At 41.4% G+C, this 25,701-nt stretch overlaps 1 protein-coding gene across 1 annotated transcript in view; it reads right to left on the reverse strand.

Moving 5' to 3' along the window:
• LOC126473345 (A-kinase anchor protein 1, mitochondrial) overlaps positions 1–25,701 on the reverse strand; it is a 272,499-nt gene that overhangs the window by 179,160 nt on the left and 67,638 nt on the right. The window contains 1 exon segment of the mRNA XM_050100341.1: positions 11,014–11,176. The gene's annotated coding sequence lies outside the window, so the exon portion shown is untranslated.

The raw sequence follows: 25,701 nt of genomic DNA on the forward strand, positions 1-25,701 counted from the left end.
TCCCGTGTACTGGCGGCGCTGTCACTCGTGAGGTTGGATGTCCCGTCCGCGTCCACGTCGACATTAGCTGCCTCGTCCCGTGTGAGGACGGGTTAAGCAAGGCTGGCGAGGCGCGTGGTTGAGTGACCGTGACGTGTGGTGTGGAATGAAAGCAGAAAGCAACGCAACTTCCCGGAAATTGAGAATGAAAATAGAAAGCAATGCAACTTCCCCTGGAAACTGTCACTTCAGTGAATTACAAAAGAAGAAATAATACCACCACAACTTTCCTTCAAAAATGCCAATTTTCGGAACGATTTATCTCTTGTGACACAGTAGTCTTGTCCCTTCGTACATCACCTGAAAGTTAATTCCAGTACTACAAGGTCAATACGTGAAGTATGCTTGAGAAGTCTCGCACTACTTGAGAGGTCTTGATATTCAGCTCTTCAGTGAATAGCGCCTGAAGTACCATAACAGCTGTTCGTTTCATCTCCCATTCCCGTCGTCATATAATCTGTCCTAAATTTATGAGAGAATGCAATGTGCAGCACACTTCAGAGGTAGTGTATTATACAGTAAAACTTGCTCAAATCAGCACGTGTATAATTCGGAAATCTGCCCACACCGTACAAGTATTTCAGTGCGACGCATTCAGTGCACTTTTATATACTGATTTTTTTGTATAAAGTGGAACGTGCCTAACGCGGAAACTGGAAGCAAATCTTAGAACATACTTAATAATTCATTGTGTATACGGAAAGAGCCTATAAAATACTACTGTACTACAATTCATTAGTTATTCAGGACTCCACAAGGACGTTACTTTTAATACCTCTGTTAAGTGGCACAAAACCAAGAGGTCAAACGCACCGCGGCGCTGCTGGTATGCACCTAAAACAGCGCCGCTCTATGCAACAGCGAATAAGTTACGCTCAATACATCAAAGGAAACGGTTCGTTTGTCAGCGCTCTGATTGTCGGCTTTCTCGTTTTCCTCATTATTAACGGCCGCCAGCGCATACAGGAGCATTGTTGCGCATCTACCAACACACTGCTGCAATGTGCGCAGTGGAAGAGATGGGTATTGACAAGTTTGTTTGCGTGAATATTGTTCCGTTAAACAATTGTTTTACCTGGCAAGGTCATTATTTTCTGTCATGCTTCAGTTGACTAGTAGCATCTTCAACTTTTGTAGTCCTGTCTTCCTCAGTTGCATGTAATATTACGGTATACTGATAATTTTTACTTATATTTTATATTTGATTTATATTTTTACTTATATTGATAATTTTTACTTAAAATTTGTTTTATTCAGTGACTAGTAGCACTTTAGGAGGTACAATAACATAATGTCGAGCAAACGGTATGTGTCGTTAACACTTAACGAAGAGATTAATGTAATCGAGGCGCGTGAGAAAGACAAACTCTCTGTACACGAAATTATGTTGCGTTTTAAATGCGGTAAGACACAAATTTATGAGACTTTAACCCTCGAGCGGCGCGCTGTTATAAAAAAAAAAAAACCACAGCAGCAGTTTTTATGTCTAATCGACGCCTTAACCTTGAGCTATTGCGCCATTGCTGCCGTGTATTCCATCGTTTTGTTTTCTCGACAATGTTAAAGTGGCTTCAGTTCATTTGGTTAGCTTTCTCAGTTTGTTTTTAGAATTGTAAGCAACGACGTGTCGAATGTTGAAAAAAGTACAACGCGCGCCTGTTGGTGTGACAGTTGCAAGCTCTGTCCAGCAGTCAGTGTCCAGAGGAAAGTGAACTAAAATGTTAACTTGCTCGCTGTTTTTTTAGTTTTTATATATGCACATTAAACGTTTCTTTGGTTACGCCGACATCTGAATGTACTAATTCATTTCCATTTCTTTCGAAGAAGGTGATGATAAAGTCTATCCAGATTTTTCAGACTTGGAGGAAAGTAAAGTAGATTTGAGTGATGAAAACATTGAATGGGACCATGGCAGTGAATCTGAACTTGAAGGTGAGGATGGTGATGGTCCCGATGAGACAGCCGACGTACGAGGTTTCTTTATTGAAAAGACAAAGTTTCACGTTGGTGTAAAGGTGAGCGTGCTAATACATAAAAAACAACAGAAAAAACATTGTGCAAATTCCACCAGATCCGAAGAGAAAGGTGATGGGTATAACTGATGAAGTTGGTACTTTTTTGAAAGTCATTGACCTTGACTTTGCCGGCCGTGGTGGACGAGCGGTTCTAGGCGCTTCACAGTCTAGAACTGCGCTGCTGCTAAGGTCACAGTTTCGAATCCTGCCTCGGGCATGGATGTGTGTGATGTCCTTAGGTTAGTTGGTTTAAGTAGTTCTAAGTCTAGGGGACTGATGACCTAAGATGTTAAGTCCCATAGTGCTTAGAGCCATTTGAACCATTTGACCTTGACTTTATTGATGAAATCATAAACTATACATGTATCTATATAAATAAACAGCGAGACACACATTAATTATCGCACAAAAGAGGTAATAAAGTGACGAAATAATGGTTGTTTTCGGAATTTTTTTGAAGATGAAGAAGAAAATGCTATCATGCTCTGGGCAGGAGACTGCTTAGGACTGCAATGAGTTACAATAGGTTTCTGTTTTTTCTAAGCTGTATGCTCCTGTATGACAGGAGAGAATCTGATAAGTTGGTTGCAAATCGTACAGTATTGGATCCTTTTGCCGTTAACTGTCGATGTTCTTATAGTCTGGTGAATTTACCCCTACGGCGATCACTGTAGAGGAATTCAGCACATACCCAGCAAACCAGCTAAATATGCGACAAAAATGTTAGCTCTATGTGATGGAAAAACATTTTATTGCAGTAATCTGGAGGTTTATTGCGGCATGCAACTGAAGGACAATGTTGGGTATCTAATGCTACTGGGGACATAGTGAAAAGACATATGGTGCCTATAGAAAACTCTAACAGGAACTTTACAACTGACAATTGGCACACAAGCCAACTCCTTTCTGAATATTTGCTGCACAAGACTATTACTTGCATTGGTACAATAACGAACAGACGGGAAACTATTCCAGAATTTTTCCCAAACAAAACAAAAGAAACTGGAAGTGCAATGTTTGGTTTTCAGTAGGATACGACTTCAGTCTCATACTTCCCTTGTAAAAACTGTGCTACCATACTTAAGTCTGCTGTGCATCACATGGCGACAGTGGATGAAGAAACACACAAACCTGAAATCATAATTGAGTACAACATGACAATAGGTGGAGTTGACGTTGTAGCTAAAATGTGTGCCTGATACTCCATTTCAAGGTTTGCAAGGTAAAGGCCATTGGCTACCTTTCATTTTTCTGAACATTACCGGAATTAATTCACAAACAAATTGTCTCTGAAAGGTGTTATGAAAGTGAACATTTGTCAGAAAAACTGGCTAAATTGTTATTTAAAGAACTAACTGAGCTAAAGATTTTGTTATAAATGTTGAAGATAGCGAATATGAACTGCTTCCTTCAATAAATATAAATGTTTGAGAAAAGTTTGGCTCAAATGGCTCTGAGCACTATGCGACTTAACTTCTGAGGTCATCAGTCGCCTAGAACTTAGAACTAATTAAACCTAACTAACCGAAGGACATCACACACATCCATGCCCGAGGCAGGATTCGAACCTGCGACCGTAGCGGTCGCTCGGTTCCAGACTGTAGCGCCTAGAACCGCACGGCCATTCCGGCCGGCGAAGAAAAGTTGTTTTTACTGACAAATGACCATGTTGCAAATTTTACAACGAGCGCCTGCTCGTGTGACAAAAGTAGGCGCGCCTACCGGAGGGTTAAGAAACAAGGATAAGAAAGGCGAACAAGACCGGGGATAAAGAAATTAAAGAAATAGTGTGGGAATGGTTCGTAAGTGCGTGGGCACAAAACTTACCTTTATCTGGAGCCATGTTGCAGAGTGAGGCTCTGAAAGTCGCTAAAGAGCTTGGAATTACGGAGTTAAAGGCATCCGCAGGATGGCTGGACAGTTTCAAAGCTAGGCACAACCTCGTTTGGAATGAAGTGTGTGGGGAAGTTAAGGATGTGCAGGAAGGTGTAGCAACAGAATGGAAGACAATACTGTCCAAATTAATTGTGAATTATGACCCGAAAGACGTGTTCAATGTCGATGAAACGGGACTGTTTTATCGCATGCTGCCTTCAATATCGCTAGCAATTGGAGGTGAAAATTGCGCCGGCGGAAAAATGTCCATGGAAAGACTCAATGTACTGCTGTGTGGAAACAGGTGAAATGGGGAAGTCTTGGAAGGGAGGAAAAACTGCGTTGTTTCAAAAACATAGACATCAGTAAGCTTCCAGTCACAGGGCGAAGCAATAAAAAGGCGTGGATGGGGAGTGGTCTTATGGAAGATGGGCTCTTTCAATGCCTTTCAGTGCCAAAATGAAAAAAGGAAATCGCTAAGTTCTTCTTGAAGAAGCCTAAAGTGCGTTTTCTTTTAGACGCTCAGTTTCTGACCTGAATGTAGTAAATTGGATTGGCTTGGCAGTAAAGGAAATAAAACCCGAAACTGTCACTAAGTGCTTCAACAAAGCGGTGTTTGGGGGTCAAGAACGAGATGCTTCTGTGGTCATCGACGTTCAAGAAAATGCAGCAGCAACTGCTGAATCAATGAAAACGCGAAACACTTCATGTAGTATACATGATTACATTCGAAGTGATGACTTTCTGTCAATTCACTCCACTTTCACTTCAGCAAAAGATTCTATAGAAATTCGCAACACAGAGGATGATGAAGAAGAACAAAGGAAGAAGAAGAGGAGCAAAATTATGTCCCTAGAAAAATTAATAGGCCCGAAGAAGTCACTGCATGCGTAAACGATGTTATGCAATTTGCAGCACACACAGGTTCTCCCAACTTGTTGGAATTATTGTATGGTGCAAAAACTTGCCTAGAAAAAACAATTTTGAACAAGAAATTAAACCAAGTTTCCCTCTTTGATGTGTGGCGAAAAAAGTGAAACGCAAAGCAAATAAACATGGGGATCATACGTGTGTACATACAATAATAAACGAATTTAAAGTTCGAGTAAAAATATAGAAATGCCGTGTTATTTATCAATTAGTGTAGTAGTCCAGTGTTCTATTGGCCAATATACAGTAAATGAACGTCTACTGTGCTGGAGTGAAGGTATGTTAATAGAGTATACGCACATTAAAATTTTTTACTGTACTTCTGTACATGATACTTGACAAATTTTACGTAGCTAGTGAGTTTTGTGTAATCTGGAAACTTGTCCAATTTGGAAAACTATTTTAGTCCCAAGCAATTCCGTTTTCAGCAAGTTTTACTGTACCATCTGTTATCAAATGTAGGCGTGATGCTTATTCGCGCCCTACGTGGGCTACGTTGCAAGACTGCGATCGGAGACATGGCAGCAGTGACTGTTTCATGATCACAATGCACTAAGCAGCAAACATGCAGTCCGCGACAGGGGTTTTCAAAAAATGGACGGAAAAAACGTACACATGCAAGAATAATTCAGTTTCCTCCTCCTGTGACAACAGGCAATGTACAGACGCCCGTGTAAAGACTAGCATCAACTTTGCAAGAACGTGCGAGAATCAAATATAGCCGACGTTATTCCTTATTTCTAAATTCGGCCACTGTATACGTATTCAGTTTTCGTAATCCAACATACATTTCAACGTTTTTCCCAGTAAGACCTAGGATAACAAGGTTTTGTAGAATGCTGGTACTACGGAGCAACCATTCTTAGCTTCTTGCTAACAGTCGTTGACCGTAGATAAATTTCGCCACCTAATATATTTTTGTCATAAGTCATGCTAATACAGTGCTAATGTAATAATATCGATTTTGAGCCTCGCTAAAATCAAAGAACGAACATCTCACATGATATTTTCTGGTGACTCAAAAACTTCTCAAGTGCGCATGCTCAGCGACATAGTGAAATATTTCATGCTCTTCTGAAACGATCACACAAAGCCAGTGGCTATGTCAATATCAAAACAGAGATAAGTGGTCCCGAGAACACTGCGGTGCACTGAACACTGTTAACTTGACAAATTATCACAAAGACGATTACTGTCGTCTAACAGACTGCTTCTAAACTGCTGCCAAATATTTAGGCGCAACGGAGAGAATAAGAAACATTAACTCGTGCGAACAATGCAATCTTTCATTACGCTCCAATGTCCCGTTCGTTTAGTAACTGTACACAGATAAATAACGAGGCCTAAGAGCCCATACTGCCTTAAGTGAGCGAGGTGGCGCAGTGGTTAGACACTGGACTCGCATTCGGGAGGACGACGGTTCAATCCCGCGTCCGGCCATCCTGATTTAGGTTTTCCGTGATTTCCCTAAATCACTCCGGGCAAATGCCGGGATGGTTCCTCTGAAAGGGCACGGCCGACTTCCTTCCCCATCCTTCCCTAATCCGATGAGACCGATGACCACGCTGTCTGGTCTCCTTCCCCAAACCAACCAACCAACCAACTGCCTTAAGTCATTCCAACACGCGCATGGTTTTCCGAATCTGCGTGAATAAAGTGGGAGATACAATGATATGAAGGCGACATTTACACAATGTAGTGACTAATATATATAATGATAAAACTCAGACCTGGTTATGGAACATCAAATCGAGCGAAATAGGTCGGAAATGCATCGTTGTGCTGCTTAGCTAAAAGGCGACGGTCAATCAGCGACGTGAGCGATGAGGAAGGTAAGCTTATCGTGTAAGCGAACGTGTCTGATGTGTGTATTAGTGCGGTTTCGTCCAGGAACTTTCGACAGGGTCTGCTACTCATTTCTTCAACGATTTCAACTTTTGGAGCAATGTTGGAAGTAATTTAAAGAATTTGTAAAATTCTGATTCGAGGGACATAAAGCAGAGTTTAAAATTGAATTGCTACTTTCTTTTTCATGACTGTCTTAGTTCACACTGACCTATCTATTATACCTGTTATGAAAGTAATTTCATGCTCTAAGTACACTGGCAATAATCGAAAATTCGTTCTTTATATTCCATAATTAATAACGTGGCACCTTACAGTACCACCTGTTGACTATCTTACTGCACTGTTGTTCCTGCAGTACATCTGGCAGTATCTTAACAAATTAATGGCAACATTGTACTTTTGGCGTAGATGTTTTAGAGTCAAGCTTTGCTCAGTAAACGTCAGCAGAAAATTTCCGTCAAACGTAACCAGCCATGGATAGGAATTTGACTGTTCATTTGTAACCATTATCTTCAGCTAAATTAACTAACAACTGCTCTCTTTAGTATAACAGGTACTATCTCTTTAGTATAACAGGTACTAGCTGGGGCAAGCTAGGTTAAATACTGACACTTCCGTGCACACATCGCCAGATGTCGCCGCCTTATGGCCAGAGCAGTTTCACAATGAATTTCCGATCTATGGTTATTTCGAAAATACTGCCCACATTGTATATTGAGAAACATATTTCGTAAGATCTGAACTGTTGCTGGCCGGCCGTTGTGGCCGTGCGGTTCTAGGCGCTTCAGTCTGGAACCGCGTGACCGCTACGGTCACAGGTTCGAATCCTGCCTCGGGCATGGATGTGTGTGATGTCCTTAGGTTAGTTAGGTTTAATTAGTTCTAAGTTCTAGGCGGCTAATGACCTCAGGAGTTAAGTCGCATAGTGCTCAGAGCCATTTAAGGCAACCAAACATGAAATGAACGAAACTGAAGCATGTAACAGCACCCCGGAGTTCCTCGCACCTCACAGTCATCGGTATGATGATCATGTTGCCGCTACTTTGCCACTAATGTAAGAGTGGATAGCCAGCCTTTCTGCTAAACTCGAAAATCTTCATTTTAAAATATTTGGGTGGAATCCAGTGTGGGTATTAAGAACATGAGGAGAACCACATCTCTATTTCATAGAAGATCTGGCATAAAACGAGGCATCTCGTGTTTGCTGACAGTCTGTCTTCGTGATAACCTGTGCTGATACCGTCAATCGACAAAACGTTTATTTTGGTGTTTAAGTTCGTTTAACAGAAAAAATGAGACTTGAGAATAGAAAATCAATGCATACAAAAGGAACCAGCCAAACCTGCAGTTTCAAAAAAGGATTACAAGTCTAAGCGCTTTCTCCATACCGATAGCACTTGACATCAAGTAACTGTCTCCTTTCTCCGGAATCGAAGCGCAGTCTGAAACGCAGGCGACACACGAGAAGTGACGTCATGTCTGAGTCAGCGCTATGGGTCAAGGCCCTAACTGTCGTGTTCTATGAACACAGGTTACACAAGGTGACAGACTTACTGCAAGAAAAGCACCAGACCGAAAGTGCTTAAGGGCGCCCAATGCTGCGGCGATTATTGAGTTACTGATTGCGTTTAGTTTTTTTATGCCTTCTAAAGAGGAAATTCTTCGAGACAGTTTTAACTTTTTAATTGTATAGTGATTCTAATTTTCAGCTTGAGCGGTTGTAAGAAATAATAATAAAAACGCCATCTTCCGAAATAGATATTCTTGTGGGAGAACGACGTAACGTAGAACGGCAACCTAGCAACATAAAACTTACACAAAATAATCAGTTCCGTCATAAAGAGAAATGAAATTCTGTGTGTCCCGAGGTGTAGAGCAGCACTTACGCACGATAACCCAGAAGCCACACAGTCGTTGCGGGGGAGAAGTTGTCGCGCTTCTAACAAGCATTGTGTGCGTGTTGCAACACGCTTCGCTTCAAATCGACGTATACGTTGGCATTATACATTCGTGCTTCTTTCCTTGCCGAAGTTATTCCACTTCATTTCGGGACACGTAGGTGAGGGGCATTAGCTGTTCCTGGATTCTCAGTTGCTTCCAGTGGCAGAGTCCCGTGATCTTTGCTGCGCCTCTTTTCGTAACATGCGTTTTGTAAAGTACACTATGTGTGAACTTAGGGTAACATGTTAAAACTATATACCACGTCTGGAGTTGTGTATTATGTAATGGCTACGAGTCGCATTTTCCGAGCACCCTTCACAGACAGGCTCTGAAACTTCTGCTTGTCAGAGGTTTTCTTTTGCTGCTTTCAAACTCCGCAGACAGCCTGCCATAACGCTCAACAGTCCTGATTGATCCACGGAAAACTGGTACAAATTATTATTGCACAGTATCACACGAAAATCTAAACAACTAAAAATATTGCAGAGAGGTGTTGCTGGATGTGCACAAAACATTAGGATATCACATTTAAGCCTACATGAAAAGGAATACATAATTATGCAAGATATTGATTAAATATCCTGCCGAATTAACCATCCCAATAGTTTCATAATCTGTAGCATCGCAGCAGCGAAAGCAATTAAATAGAGTTCTGGAGAGCTGTCTGCTGATAATTCACAATCAACGACGCCAATTCGGCTCCAATTCACGCACGCGATAACAGTTCTAGGTCAGACATGGAGTGCTTAGCCGGTATCACTTACGATCCAAGTGCGATACCAGCTTCCACACGTTTTACTTGGCAGAAATAGACAATCTGCAGTTGAGATTAGAACCTTTTTAAAATATAGTATCTAACCATGGTTATCAAAGAAAATCAAATATCATTCACAATAAAACCTACTGCCTTCTTAACATTACGAAATGCACTTGCTGTCTCTCTTTATATCACTCCATTGTCACAGTTGCTTCCATTCCACAGATTTCACTTTGCAATATGGATGTTTTCATGAAAACCTTATGCTGACGTCGAAGTCTAAATATTTAGTTTTTCTTTTCTGGGCGATCTTAGATGTCCATTTTCGTTTTTTCTTTTAGTGCACGCTCAGCGTAATTGTTTCCGTGTAGGATGGCTCAAATGGCTCTGAGCACTATGGGACTTAACATCTGAGGTCATCAGTCCCATAGAACTTAGAACTAGTTAAACTTAACTAACCTAAGGACATCACACACATCCATGCCCGAGGCAGGATTCGAACCTGCGACCGTAGCGGTCGCGCGTTTCCAGACTGAAGCGCCTAGAACCGCTCAGTCACAACGGGCCGCCCCATGTAGGATGTATTTGACTTATTTCGATATCATATTTCTCCGCTTTTAATTTAATCTTCGTCCACCGTTTACAAAACTAGTTTATAACACACTAAATAAACGTACTGACATAATTTTTTCCCGACTATCATGGCAAGATACGCCTCCAAAGCTGTGCGGTAAGCGTGTCTCTACAGGACTGAAACGAGGTGCACTCAGCCTCGTGTGGCCAACTAAGGAGCTACTGAATGAGAAGTAAGGGGCTCCAACATCTGGAACGCTAAGAACGGGTGGGAGAAAGGTGTGCTGACCCCCTGGCGTCCATACCGCATCCAAATGACGCCATATGGTAGAGAATGACGCCTTGGCCGATCAACATAGCGTGGTCCTCGGCCTGACCGCCAGGTTACTTACACTTCTATATTACGGCTATGACTCTGCAATCGCTTTCGGGAAGACGCGGTTTCAATCCCGGACCAGCCATTCAAATTTAGATTTTCCTAAATGCAACGAATGGGTCCTTTGAAAAAGGACACATTCCATTTCCTCCCAATCTTCCCCCAACCCCATCTCGTGCTCAGTCTCTAATGACCAAATCGGCGTGACGTTAAATCCGAATCTTACTTCATTTCTTAATTAGACTTCCGTTGTCACCAGCTGCTGTACCACACATGCAGCAGATACGTTTAATTACCTTAGAGCTGTATTAAATATCTTAATGTGTTCTTTAACTTGCCAGTGCAATTTACCTAACATCATTTTCGTTTTGTTTATACTGACCCTTAGCTTCTGCTTAGCCAGGTCATCACACATAATTATCAACATTAATTAAATGCCCTTGCCGATATCTGGCAGAAAGTTTTTTTCACTTCTAATTTTTATCTCTTTACGTGATTTCTCCTTTATCTATCAATATGGAGAGAATATGGAGCCTTGTCTGTTTCCTATCGTCTCTCTTCTTATTAGAAAACTTATTTAACTAAAACGTAAATGACATTTCGTTAAACTGTGCTATTCTGTTACTAGCTAAATAAAAATTCGCGGTCTTACAACTTACGTGTCAAGCGCCGCCTCGTCCGGCCCAACTGGAACGTCTGCGCAATAACACCGAAGACAAATTCTTCAGCAACAAATCACTTGACGTGCACACACACCTGCTGTGCGAATGGTCAGTAAGCAAGCAGACCCGCCGCACAACGTTCGCGAACTGCCGTTGGGGTCTGCAAAAATCAATGATAACAGTTACAATTCTTTGTGCAACATCCTTAATAAATGGATCCTTGCATCGTCTAGTACACTACAAGGGAGGTGGGAGGGAGGGAGGGAAGGAAGGAGAGAGGGAAAGGGGCGAGTGGGAGAGAGAGGGAGACACTCTTACGCCATGTTAGTGCAACGCTTACATATACCACCATTTACACATTAGATAGTGAAATTCAGTAATGGAAATATTGACCGTAACGTAATAAAGCACTCCACAGTTACATCAATGAAAGATGCAATTACTATTAACACAAATGTAATAACGCAAAATGTAACTAAAAGACACTGGAAACCAGTTGTAACAATTGACTATTTTAATAAGTAGAAATTCAAGTAAATTATGTTACCCGAGAGCAGCTGATGAATCTTCAACGAGAGTGCACATAAAAATGATGCTTCAATACTCTGCTGCCAAATTACATGTTAACACAGACAAAGCAAAATCTTTCTAAGCCTGAAGCAGGAAAGCACGCTGCTATTTTACGACTACGCAGTCAATATTAACTTCTGGGCGAACTGCGAAATAGCGTGAATAAAAGTACTGGAACACCAGTGCAACAACTACTTAACCCGCTTGTCCTATCGTCGTAGCAATCTCCAGTCTTCTTTCATTTTTCAGCAATGACAGACTGTAGGTGAAGATGAAAGCATCACAATGCTCAGTTAACATCTGTCCAATGTTACACAAAGGAAAGTGAGGACGCATTGTATCTTGTGTGCTGTCATCCATGCACTCTGGAGGGAGAGTAAAAGAGCTTGTTTTGGACAAGAATCTGGCTGGTGCTAGAGCAGTCGTCGTAGAGTGACTTTGCATAACTGACGACTCTCCCCACTCCGTTAGCAACTGCAGACTGTCCAAATCCCTAAGTCTCACTTGAAGTATTGGTACCGACGATTTCTGAGTACGGATGTTAATTTCATTAGCGAACTGTCTCATCCATTTTTGTTTTGTTTTTCATCGCGCTTCAATAAAATTTCAGTTGAACTTTTATACACTTAATAATAAACGTAACGTTAACCGAATTTACCTTTTATCGCCGTACCTACATTCTTAATGTAACCACTGATTGTTCGGAAATCTCGCCTTAGAAGCGTAAAAAAATATCTGCTCACTTTACTTCAAAATGGTTCAAATGGCTCTGAGCACTATGGGACTTAACTGCTGTGGTCATCAGTCCCCTAGAACTTGGAACTACTTAAACCTAAATAACCTAAGGGCATCACACACATCCATGCCCGCGGCAGGATTCGAACCTGCGACCGTAGCGGTCACGCGTTTCCAGACTGTAGCGCCTAGAACCGCTCGGCCACTTTACTTCGAAGTAGGTTTTATTTTCATATCTTCCTCTTATTATGTTAGCATATTTGATGTATGATACTATTTTAACTTTTAGTACATATACTATAAATAAATAGATAATTTATACACAAATAACCACAATCCCGGAATCGCTAGTTTCTGTAAGATACTGGAGCAAATAGAGAGTGTTTACTCTGTAACTGTCATATTTGGTTTAATCGCCTCCGTGGTAGCAATACATTAATTGCCCAAGTTCAGCATTTTCATTGTCTTTTTGAATCTGGCTACATCTAGGCTCTACAGTCCACAGTGTGGAGTTTACTGTACCACTAAAGAAGTCGGAGAGAAGAGTTTGTATTTGACTGCGAAAATCTTGACAATCCAAATAATCTTATTATGAAGCAAGTCCTGTTTTCTACGGTTTAAATCATATTCAGTTTCTGAAATTTATCGAAGTCCTGAGACAGTTCTAGCAGTACGCAGGTGCCTCGGTTAGCTATTTTTTCAAATATCTATTTGGCGTCATTTTCTTTGGGTTTCCTTCTCAGTTCACTATTTCGACACTCATTCAAGCAAATACATACTAGTATTCCACATTTTTTAATAACCCATAGCGCGAAGTGTGACTTGTGTGTGCGTATATCGGGACTTCCGTACATACGAAATTTATGACTGTATGCTTACCATAGTTGGTTTAATGAAATGCAGGGAGTTACAGTATCCTGCTTCTTACTCCTTATCCTTCAAAAGTGATCGTATTTCGGAGATTGAACGGTATTGGTAGACAGCAATAGTTCTTGGAACAGAAATGCGAAGGGATCTAGGAAAGTTTTGACACAGCGCCTGTGCATTTCTCCTTTCCAAAATAATTTTCAGTAGACGTCTAACATCTCTTGATCAGGCCCTTCTTTCCTGAAGTGTCTTCAAAACACTGGTCACACTTATCTTTCCAAGTCTGTAGGCGTTGTTCTCCGAAAAAAAATCTTTGATTCGAGTTGTTACTTGTGGAAACACACAAAAATTACCTTGATATGACTGGGGCAATTTAAATGCACAAGAGTTTTGAAACCGATTAGTTAAATCTTTAGTACTCATTTTAAACAGATGAACTGCAGCACTGTAATGACGGGATGACCCACTGAGTATACGCCTTGGACGGTCCGCTTTTCATAGACCATGGAACTTTAGAATGACAATGTACCGCACACTTCTTCCCAATCACCTTATTTTTCTTTGTCATCATACGTTACAATCCATTACAGCGAAGGAAACAATCCCATTCCCAATGAGATTTTCGAGCTGCTGCAGATGCACCTTCTTCTTCAAACACTCACTTCCTGATTTGCGAATTGTTAGGGGCATCGTAGAAGAAACGCCTTATTCCGTTGCTCATAAAAATAATATTCGTATAGAGAGATCCACCACTTTCGCGTTAACTGAACATTTCTTTGCACTAAAGCACAACGTGTATCTACGTCTATGACAAGAATGATAGGACGAGCTTCAGCGTTTGGATACAGTGCTCCATACTTGTTCTCTATTTAATATGTAACAAGAACCAATACTCTTTGCAGATAAGCAATAAAATGTAAAGTACGGATCGATATCACTTTAAATGGAATTACGAGGGTTGTCCAGAAAGTAAGTACCGATCGGTTGCGAAATGGAAACCACTGGGAAAATCCGGTAAAGCTTTTCACAGATGTGTTGGGCAGTGTCTCCAGTATGCCCGTCGATCGTGTCGCGACACTCTTTCCAGTTTTGAGTGAACAGTGAACACGTAAAGATGTGTAGGGAATAGTATCTCCCACCAAATATGAGGGCCTTGGTTTAAGATTTCGCCTGTGTCATGCAGCCCACATACAACAACTGTCGAGCAGTTCCTTCTTCAGGACAATTCTCGGCCACACACTGCAGGGACAATGAAGACGCTCCTGCAGCATTTCCGATGAGAAGTGTTTGATCACTCACAATACAGTCCGTAACTGGCTCCCCCTGAGTCTCATCTCACAAGAACCGCTGGCTATGAAGACAAAATATTTCCACAGACAACGAGCTGCAGACCAGTGCAGATAACTGGCCTAAAGTACAGGCGGCTCTTTTCTATGACGAGGATATTGGAAAGTTGATGCAACACTACGACAAAACTAGAAGTTGGAGCGGCGACTATGTAGAGAAGTATGTGGAAAGTGTACCTAACTGTTGCAAATAAAACGTTTCTGATTTTCACTGTGGTTTCCATTTCGCGACCGATCGGAACTTACTTTCTGGACAACCCTCGTATTACATGATATTCCGCAAGTGATACGCTATAAATCATAAATATGGTAAATAGGGGAAATAGGTAAGACGGTTATAAATTTTTGCCTGCAACTGTGTGCAAGAATGTAAACTGGAGTCAATACTTTCTGGGGCGTATACAGCAGTTTCTGCAACTGGCGTAATTGCGAGTTCTGAGACAAAGAAACAACTAAGTTATCATGTTATGTATGTTTTTCAATCGCTGTTGCGGTAATGAACAATATGCGAGGGTAATTTATCGTTTACAAAAGCTCTTGTCATTGCCCTGAATTATTGGGGATGTGTGGTGCTCTTTAGATTTGTAACACGTACGCTCTTTAATTTAATTTGAAAATAATCCATTACTGTTTATTTATTTATTTTTGAGCTATAGACTGCAGCCCAACTGCGTGTGTATTGCCATCACCATCTACTTATGTATCACGTTCAAGGACGTAGTAGAAATACAGGGTGGGTTAAAAGTCGGTACCCACCGTAACCTAACTGAATAAAAAACAAACAATTGGAATTATGAAATAACTGAACGGAAGCTACAAGATTATTTCTCGAATTGTTGTCGATCTCTGTTGGTACATTTTGTCAGACGACCTGGGACGTTTACAAATACTTGCGTACTCAGTCATTTATTAGGATCAATGTCTGCAAATGCGTTGTAAATAGCTTCTTTCAAGTCCGCACTTGTTTGTGGTTTTGTAATATACACTTTAGTATAGCCCCAGAAGAAGAAACCCATTGGTGTAACGTCAGGAAATCTGAGCGGCATTTTTATTGCTCCTAGCTGTCCAATAACCAAATACCTCACCAACGTAGTTTCACAGAGCTGTTGCGTAATGCGGTGGGGCTGCATCATGTTGAAAGTGAAATGAGTTGATGTCGTAGGTTATTTGCAGTACCTGAATGGCACTGGTTGTTAACATTTCCGAGTAGTTTTCTCCGGTTACTGTTCTATCAAACACCCAAGGTCCAATTACTCCATGACATGAGATACCACACGAAACGGTAACACCAGATTGACTTAACTTCCTCTCGAAAACAATTATATGGTTTTCTGTATAACAGTATGTACAGTTGTGTTTATTGACTGAGTTGAAATTATTATTCCACTCATTTCTTATTAAATCGAAACTTTTAAAGAAAAAAATTTTTTTTTCTTTTTTTCATTAGAACAGATCTGCGCAACAGGTTAGAATCAGCGATGACCAATGTCAAAGATGTCTGATTTCAATGCACTGCACTTTGGCGTTTGTATCTATAATTATCACAAGGAAAATTAAGGTAACGTTTTCAGTGGGTTACTATGGGTAGTGACTTTTGTCCCACTCTGTATAATTAATAGAAAATTGTTATGACGAATTAATTCTATAAATGCTGTTTACGAGAGAATCAAAGTATACCCCCAACGAAACTAACAGTGGCAACTCTCACCTGGAGCCGGCCGCGGTGGTCTCGCGGTTCTAGGCGCAGTCCGGAACAGTGCGACTGCTACGGTCGCAGGTTCGAATCCTGCCTCGGGCATGGATGTGTGTGATGTCCTTAGGTTAGTCAGGTTTAAGTAGTTCCAAGTTCTAGGGGACTGATGACCACAGCAGTTGAGTCCCATAGTGCTCAGAGCCATTTGCACCATTTTCTCACCTGGAGGGATGAAGATGTGACATCACTGTGGACAAGAATTTTCGACGTAGGCCTAATTTGGCTATGTGAACTTCCCGACTGTAGTGTTTCCGACCAATTTGCAGGTGTCGCAGGCATCATGGCACTTCCGACCAACAGCTTTCGCATCATGCGTTTTCCGATCACAGCCTTCCTCACTGCTGATTTACGGCAGTCTTTCACAATCAGTCACTGTCTGTCAGGCTGAGTGCTCGCTGACAACCTTTCTTTCCGAATAGTTTCGTATGCCTAAGGTGCTAGATTTTTGTACACTGTGTATAATGAAAATAATTACAATAACGGAAGCGAAGAGGGTGTCTTCTCAGGCATTGTCTTCGCTACTGTATGCACAGAAAATGTGATAAATGTACGGACTGGCTGTGAGTGAATTCCTAACTAGGGCCGTGGCCGTTTAAAAATTGTAAATGTCAGAATCAAGGCTCAACAGCAACATTCTTGTCCATCTGACGAAGCAGATGTGCAGGTTAAGACACGGATGCATAACTACCGGAAAAGAGCCCACAAAAAATAGAGTACCTGTTTTCCGAATTTTTAAAGAGCAATATCAAGAGTTGAAAGTAAAGCTTTAGTTTTAATCGCAAATATTCCAAAGTATAAGAACTCCAAGGCTGCATTGCGTAAAGCAAGAAGGGAAGCAATTGGGGCGACCCAGAAACCTGCCACTAGTTCGGAGATTCAACTGAGCGGCATCATTTTGAAATTAACTGAAGGTAATAGTGTTTTTTTTTTTTTTTAATTGACGATGGATCTGTTCCTGACCAAAGGGTCCTGATATTCAGTTGTGAATACACCGAGAAAATCCTGTGTAAGAATGGACTTGTTCTTATGAACGGGACATTTGGCAGTTGTTCGAAAAAATTCTAAACAACCGTACACCATACACGTTGACATCGGAAGCAGAGGAGGAGAGACGACGGTATTTCCTGTTTTATTTGCTTTGATTCCAGACAAAACTCGAAGTACATAAGAAAAACTTTTTTCTGGATTGAAAAATAAGATTCCTGGGTGGTGACCGGAAACTGCAGTGCTAGACTTTGAAACATTCCCTTTCCGGTTGAAATTTTCACTCCAATCAATGTCCATGGAAGAAAATATAAGAAATGGTAACGAAGGAATACAGAGATAGACGAGAAGTCCTATTATTTTGCTCCATGCGTGCTGCAGTGGCACATTTTCCACCAAACAGTGTTGTTGAAGAGCAGATGATTAAAATGGAGGAAATGCCCAGTGGAGAAAAGATCATGAAATACACTGATTATAGAGTCAACCAAAGGATGGGAAATCCTATCATACCAATGGTGGAAGTTTTTAAACAATGCACAGGATGACGAATACTGACAAAGGTTGGCGTAGGAAATTAAACTCAACAAACGAAAAGCATCTGAACGTATACTTTCTGATAAATAAGCTAAGGACGAAGCACTAAATATTTGAAATTAAAAAGGATTATATTGCCCCACCTCTTCAAAAATGGAAGAAAAAGATACATATATTTTGACGAAAGGTTAGAAGACATAAGAATAACGACTCGGGGGATTTAAGATTATTTTCAAAATTTGGCTTTCTTACAAAAAATTGAGTGAGAACTTAAAATTCATAAAATATGACAAGAAGTTTAATCACTTTCTGCAGTAATCTTGTAGATATAAAAAAGATAAAAATAAGATAAACTTTTAAAAATGCCTCTGCGCAGCCAGTCGAAGCCTGGATAAAATGTAAAGGGGTGATTTATTACAATACGGTTTACCTGCCTTACTGTTGCGGCTTCCTTTGACTGTCGAGAGGCACGCTGCTAAAATACTTGTAGTCGGGAACAGCAGGTTTACTTCACGGTCGAAAAGCCAACGGTGGAAAGTCCACAACATCCGTTAATTTTCAGTAAACGCGTGGCGCTGTTTCATTAATGAGTAAACTAATTAGCACAGTTTTTGCGGAGATCCGAGTGGAACACGGCATTTACGTTACCCAAAAACCCTTTACCTGGAGTAATTCGTGGATGTGACTTTGACGTTAATGACTGAAATTTAGCTGCAATGGGAGAGAGCCCCAGCACATTTCGAACGATCAGTGCTACAGTATCACTATGAAGCCCTTCCCTGAGCATTGGATCGATCGCGACAATGTACGAGGGTTGACTGAAAAGTAATACCTCCACCTTCGTAACTCTTCAACAGTTGGCAGCCTTGGTGTGCGACAGGTACTGGCTTGTTCCGTAGCCTCTTCTCTACAGCTCCAGTTGGAGGGAAGCCTTAGCACTGAATGGTTGTGTTGTTACAGTGTTAAGTATGGAACCCTGCGCAGACGGCCGGTCGGCCAATGCGATCGAAGCAACGTGCAGTCCTTGAATTATTGACAGGAGGTGTCACCCCAAAGGGGATTCATCAGAGAATGAAATCAGTTTATGGTGATTGTGTTGATGTGAGAACTGTGCGTCGTTGGGCGAGTAAGTTTAAAGATGTTAAGGCGGGAACATCTGACCTGAGACAAACAGCTGGACGTCTTGTGATAATAACCACCGAGTTTCAGAAGCAAAATGTTGACAGATTGATCGTCGTATCACTCAGAGAGAAACTGCAAGCACAATCGGCATTTCACAAGAACGTGTGGGTCACATTATTGCTTGACTTGGCTATCGAAAGATCTGTGGACGATGGGTACCCCGGATGCCGACTCCTGAAATGAAGTGCACAGGAACTCCTCTTGCATTAAGAGAATGAAGACGCACAGTACTCACATCGACACAATCACCATAAATTGCTTTCATTCTTTGATGAATCTCCTTTGGGGTGTCTGCTGTCAAGAATTCAACGACTGCACGTTGCTTAAATCGCATTGGCCGACCGTTTGCGCAGTGTTCCATACTTTACACTGTAACTACACAACCGTTCAATGCTAAGGCTTCCCGCCAACTGGAGCTGTAGAGAAGAGGCCACGGGACAAGCCAGTACATGCCGCATACCAATGCTGCCAACTGTTGAAGACTTACGAAGCGGAGGCATTACTTTTCAGTCAACCCTCGTAGTTGCTACGGTCACTAAGTTTACTACAGTCTCTGGTAACTTCGTCATCGATAAGATGTTAAACCCTAATCTTCTCTCCTTGCTTTTGGCAAGGGCACCAGGTGTTTCCCCAGACTATTCAAAGGCTTATGTCTACAAGTAAAAAGTGTGAACAAGTTGAAATAACTTGCTCGCGTTCAAATGTGTGTGTGTGTGTGTGTGTGTGTGTGTGTGTGTGTGTGTGTGTCTGTGTCTGTGTGTGTGTGTGTGCAGTCAATAAGAAAGTGGATATATCTAAGATTAGCAGCTGAACAAAGTACATACAAGCTGTAAAATACACTGAGATTGGTGAGGTGACATCTTTGAGAAAGAGTTGCCAATTATTTTGACAAGAAAACTTAACGATCGCCTACATCGTTCCAGAGCCTGACAGTTGAAATTATTATTTGCGTCTCGAAAACTAATGACAAGAAATAACTTGTTGATATCGCTTCATTACCAGTCATATTCCAGGAATAATCTTTCACTCTGTAGCAGAGAGTGCATTCTTCCTGGCAGATACAACTGTATGCCGGAAACGGATACGAAAGAATGGCTCTATTTTCTCGAGCTTTGCAAAAAATTTACTTCAATCATTATGCAAGTTGAACCTGCAGATGTGGTTAAAATAGCGGATTCTTTGTACTGATGCTGCAACTACCGATCGCTATGTACACTTTTCTTTGTAGGCAAAATGTAAATAAACTTTTCAAAACACTTGTTCTGTTTACAAAAAGGATGCCAGGCCATGTTTACTCTTCATTATTTCTCTTCGTTTTCTGTCCATCCACGGCCTGGGTTTCCCTGCCCTAAAAACAGAAGTTCAACGCCTATGTATGTGACTATAAAGGTAATTTATACTAATTTCTTTTCGATGCATTAATTATACGGGGTGGGGCAAATAAAAGTGGCCCAGACGAGTAGCAGTATTAACAAAGGAGGAAAAGACCTACACTTATTTCTAACAGGATGGAGAAACTGCCCATACAGCCGACCGAACCTTGGAGCACATTTACAGTCTTCATGCCTGACAGAGTTGTTAAGCAGAGGTCAGCCTGGTCGCGGCAGTAGATGCTCACCCGGATCATCTGACGTGCCAGTGTGCGATTACTTTGTGTGGGGAGCCCTCAAGTCTTCAAGAACTGCAAAATAACATTTTGGATGAGACTGCAGCAGTCCAGCTTCGATCCGCCTTCAACTTGCTGACCAGGGCCCAAAAGTGCCAAAACACGAATGCACCGTCAACATCCCCTGAAGTCACGTTAGTACTTTATTTCCATTCATCTGCTGCGTTTCTTTGTACTCTGGAACTCTGTTCTCCGGGACACTTTTATTTGCCCGACACTGCACATTATTTTAGTCTCAAGCCTATCTCCAGACTCTTTCTCTTAAGTTACTCGGCGGAAGTTTTTACGTAATAGAGGCGCACACAGTGTTCCATCCCCAGAACAAAGCTGGGTCACGCATGTTTTGTTGATATATTCCTCCTCCTTTTCCTGGTTTAAAAAACTGAAAACTTTCTGTAGAGCGGCTGAGAATCGTTTGGTGATATAGAACAACATCGCCCGACTCGCCTTTTAATTCTGATGTTCCTATTACTTGGACGGAATCTGCTCTAAGCTGTAGCACTGCTGTACATATTTTTCAGTATATACTTCAATGCTACAACTTTCATTAGACTTCATTTTGATAGGGTGAAATTCAGAGTTAATAGGGGAGAGGACTTAACCACATATGAAAATTAAGCAAATGGTCTGTTCACATTTGAACATGCACAGTAGCTGATTTTGACTTTTTTTATCCCAATCTTATACCATAAACATTTCTCGTGACGTACGTACAGAGAGAGCTCAAAACATTTAATATATCTTCCATTGTCGGTGAAAAAATAATACCTTTTCCTGTTTAATATAAAAAAATGACACATTCAGTAGTTGACATATTCATTTCAGTGAATAATCTTTTCCCATAGATTTTCTTCAATTAAAAGTGGGAAGAAATTCACTTAACTCGAAAGCCCGAAATGTTACGAACGAACAGGCACCAACTACATATAGACATTAAAGCATAGCACAAATGTATGGCTGGACTTCAGTCACTATAACTATAATAGTCGATTTCGTTACTGCCCATACCAAACATGTTGTGGTGCAGTGGACGGGGTTGGGTGATGGCAGTTGCGCAGATTGTTGTTCTGCTGACATCTACAACAACGGTTGATTGACTGTAATGCTGTGCTGCGTCGCTCTTCGTTGCATGTAACATCATAACGCCGCAGAACGGCTTCGGTCAACCACGAATGCGACGTCGGCGCAATCCCCACCCACAACCTACCAGACCAGCACAGAGAGGAAGGCAGGGCTGAGTTCAACGTCCTAGCAGCGTCGAGGTCATTAGGGGAATGGAGCAACTGCGTAATGGATCTGACAAGGTTAAGCTTATCCAGTACGGATACTTTAGAACCCCTGACTGTTAATTGAATGTAAATACATAAATCTGCAACCAGTCATTTTTTTGAATAGGTATTTATTATTCCATGAACCGGTTTTCGAACCTTCTCACGCTTTAAAGCGTGTTCCATCTTCTTGTCACAGAGACAGCAATCAGCATTATGCTAGAAATAGTGATGTAACTTCCGGAAAACCATCTGAAGATGAACCTGAGAAGGTACGAAAACCTGTTCATGGAATAACAAATACCTATTCAAAAAAGTGACTGGTCGCAGGTTTATGTATTTACAATCTGACAAGGATTTGGGAGAAAATCCAATTTGGCCTTGTTGAAGGAAGCTTCCAGGTATATGTCTTGTAATAGTTAGGCAAACCTATAGAAAATTATAATCACGAAGGATAAACGAGGAATTGAACCCCGCACCTGAACCCCGCACCTCGCTTGCGAAATGTTGTATTTCTACAAGTTAATGATAGTTCCATAATGACTTTTGATAGCAGAGGTGCGAACAAATCAAATTTAGGGCCACAAAATCTGTTTTATTATTTCGTTTATCATCTAGTGCGCCATGATTTATAGATCAATGGACAGATCCCCATGTGGCTCCAGTTCTGCTTTTCACTTTGAAAATCTAGATTACTTGTATGTTCCCCCACACAATGACTTCGCATAAGGGGGGTGGGGAAGGGGGGGGGGGGGTCCAGGGGCCCGGAACCATCTATGACCTGAATGAAATTACACATGACCTAGTTGCCCCGTAGTGAAATTGAAAGATATTTTGATTTTCAGTCATACAACGAAAGCACTACCATCAATCAGCAACGCCAGCAATAGATTTAAACTTTCAATACATCCATAGCACTATCAGCTATTGCATATACTTTTTTTAACCAAGACACATTGTTGGCCTTACTTGGGCTCAGTTGTTCTTTTTAATCATTTCAGTGCTTATTTGCGGTTGAATTTAATAGTAAATGCTACCGTTTATTGTTTTTGTGCTGTTGTGATACTTTGTAATTATGGATAAATTTGTAGTAGAAAGAAGAAGAAAACCGATTCTGATTCGTCTACTAGTGTTATTAAAAATATGTACGGCACTACTGTAACAGCCTAATCCCCTATCTATAGCAGTTTAATTTTAGTACTGGAGTCATTATTTGTAGCATGTTAGAACTATGTGGTTGCAATATTTCAGTATTTTACAAGGCAACGAAGCGGTAAATATCATAACAAGTAACATTTAATTAAAATGAGTGCATAAAAATACACTTGCGATTTGGCTGTGTCGCCCAAAAATCGCGTTTATCAACAAAAATATCACCGAAATGTCGATGGTTGCACTCCTTTAAAAAATTTACTCGATATTTTATCAGTATAGCAGCCAAAATGGCAAAATATAGCATATCTGACCGCCCAGCGGAACTCTGTTATGCCGGCCGGAGTGGCCGTGCGGTTCTCGGCGCTACAGTCTGGAGCCGAGCGACCGCTACGGTCGCAGGTTCGAATCCTGCCTCGGGCATGGATATGTGTGATGTCCTTAGGTTAGTTAGGTTTAATTAGTTCTAGGCGACTGATGACCTCAGAAGTTAAGTCGTATAGTGCTCAGAGCCATTTGAACCATTTGAACTCTGTTATGAAAATCAGTTCCGACATGGAACGATGGGAGGGATTTGTGGAGAGCGGATGGCGTATGGGATGACAGTATATTCCATAGTTCGTTTGTTTCTGAAAGATTTTTTCAGCGGGCTGCTTGAATTCGGCCTTCATCCCTCCCTCCTCCTATGGTCCAAAATACTGGGTGATCAAAAAGTCAGTATAAATTTGAAAACTGAATAAATCACGGAATAATGTGGATAGAGAGGTACAAATTGACACACATGCTTGGAATTACATGGGGTTTTATTAGAACCAAAAAAATACAAAAGTATAAAAAATGTCCGACAGATGGCGCTTCATCCGGTCAGAATAGCAATAATTAGCATAACAAAGTAAGACAAAGCAAAGATGATGTTCTTTACAGGAAATGCTCAATATGTCCACCATCATTCCTCAACAATAGCTGTAGTCGAGGAATAATGTTGTGAACAGCACTGTAAAGCATGTCCGGAGTTATGGTGAGGCATTGGCGTCGGATGTTGTCTTTCCATCCCTAGAGATGTCGGTCGATCCCAATACACTTCCGACTTCAGGTAACCCCAAAGCCAATAATCGCACGGACTGAGGTCTGGGGACCTGGGAGGCTACGCATGACGAAAGTGGCGGCTGAGCACACGATCATCACCTAACGACGCGCGCAAGAGATCTTTCACGCGTCTAGCAATATGGGGTGGAGCGCCATCGTACGTTCCAGCAGGTGTTTATCAGGGAGGCTGGGGATAATGCGATTCTGTAACATATCGGCGTACCTCTCACCCGTCATGGTAGCATTTTTGCTGTCCAGCGCCATCTGCCGGACATTTTGTGAACTTTTTTTGTTCTAATAAAACCCCATTTTCCAAGCATGTGTGTCAATTTTTACCTCTCTATCTGCATTATTCCGTGGTTTATTAAGTTTTCAAATTTATACTGACTTTCTGATCACCCAGTAAATTTACGCTGTTATAATACTACAACAACAGAAGTCAGCAAATCCATACACAATTAAATCCTTGAATATGTACCCATTAATGACTAAACATGTACCATTGAAGGAAAAACATACCATGTCAGAATTCAATCTTCTGTTGTGATGCATTTTATTTTATAATAATGTACAACAATCAGTTTTTCCCAATTTTCCACCGTGTCGAGGCGGCTGAGCTAGCAGTCCCAGGATTCGGGGGACGAGGTGCTTTGCATTTATCCTTGAAAATGGTTTTCAGTGGTTTCCCATTTTCAGTTTGGGCAAATGGTCAGGTTAGTCCCTTGCTACAGGCCACAGTTAATTTCTTCCGAACACCTTTCTATCCTGACAGTTTCCAATTCCCTTAAAGATGCGCATCCCCTTCGCTTAAATAAAAAGAGCTGCATCGAAGGCGAGCCGAGCATCTCTTCGGAGACACTCGGCGCCAAAAGCCGTACGATAAATAGATAATAATCCAAAAGCTCCTCATTTAGATTCATGCATTTTCTCCCGGCATTATTCTTTAATGCACGATATGATCTTTCTTACAATACAAGAAGTGCCAGAGGCACACTTAAAAGAGAAAATTTGGGAAAGTGTAAGACTGTATAATTCCAGATCCTTTGCATTTTCGCAGCCTGAAATTACTCTAGCATCTCCGTCGAACAGAGATCTCTCTATTCCAAAAACCATGTCGGTAATTATCACGATGTCCCAGAAAATTAGAGCTCGTGCATTTCAGAACACTTCCTCAGCTCAAATCCAGACTGACAGACGAAGAGACCTTGGATGGTGAAGGGAGATAGCGCTCCTCACAAGGGGAACTCCCCATCACACCCCCCTAAGATTTAGTGGACAGATGGCTCAGTGGACAGCCCGTCTAAAACTGAACAAAGATCAAGCATGAAAACAGGAAGAAGATGTACTGAACTGCGAAAATAAAGGAAAATAGAAACGGCGAACGGTCAAAAGACAAGAATTCCAATACAGAGAGCAGCGAAAAACAGCATCGGCGTCGTGGCTAAATGGTCACGGTGTTTGACTATTATGAGAGCAAGCCGTGTTCAAACCTCTATCGCGCCTTTCCTTTTCATACCATTATGAACTGACCGTCCGATCACT

This window comes from Schistocerca serialis, chromosome 4 (assembly GCF_023864345.2).
Source record: "Schistocerca serialis cubense isolate TAMUIC-IGC-003099 chromosome 4, iqSchSeri2.2, whole genome shotgun sequence".
Lineage (NCBI taxonomy): Eukaryota > Metazoa > Arthropoda > Insecta > Orthoptera > Acrididae > Schistocerca > Schistocerca serialis.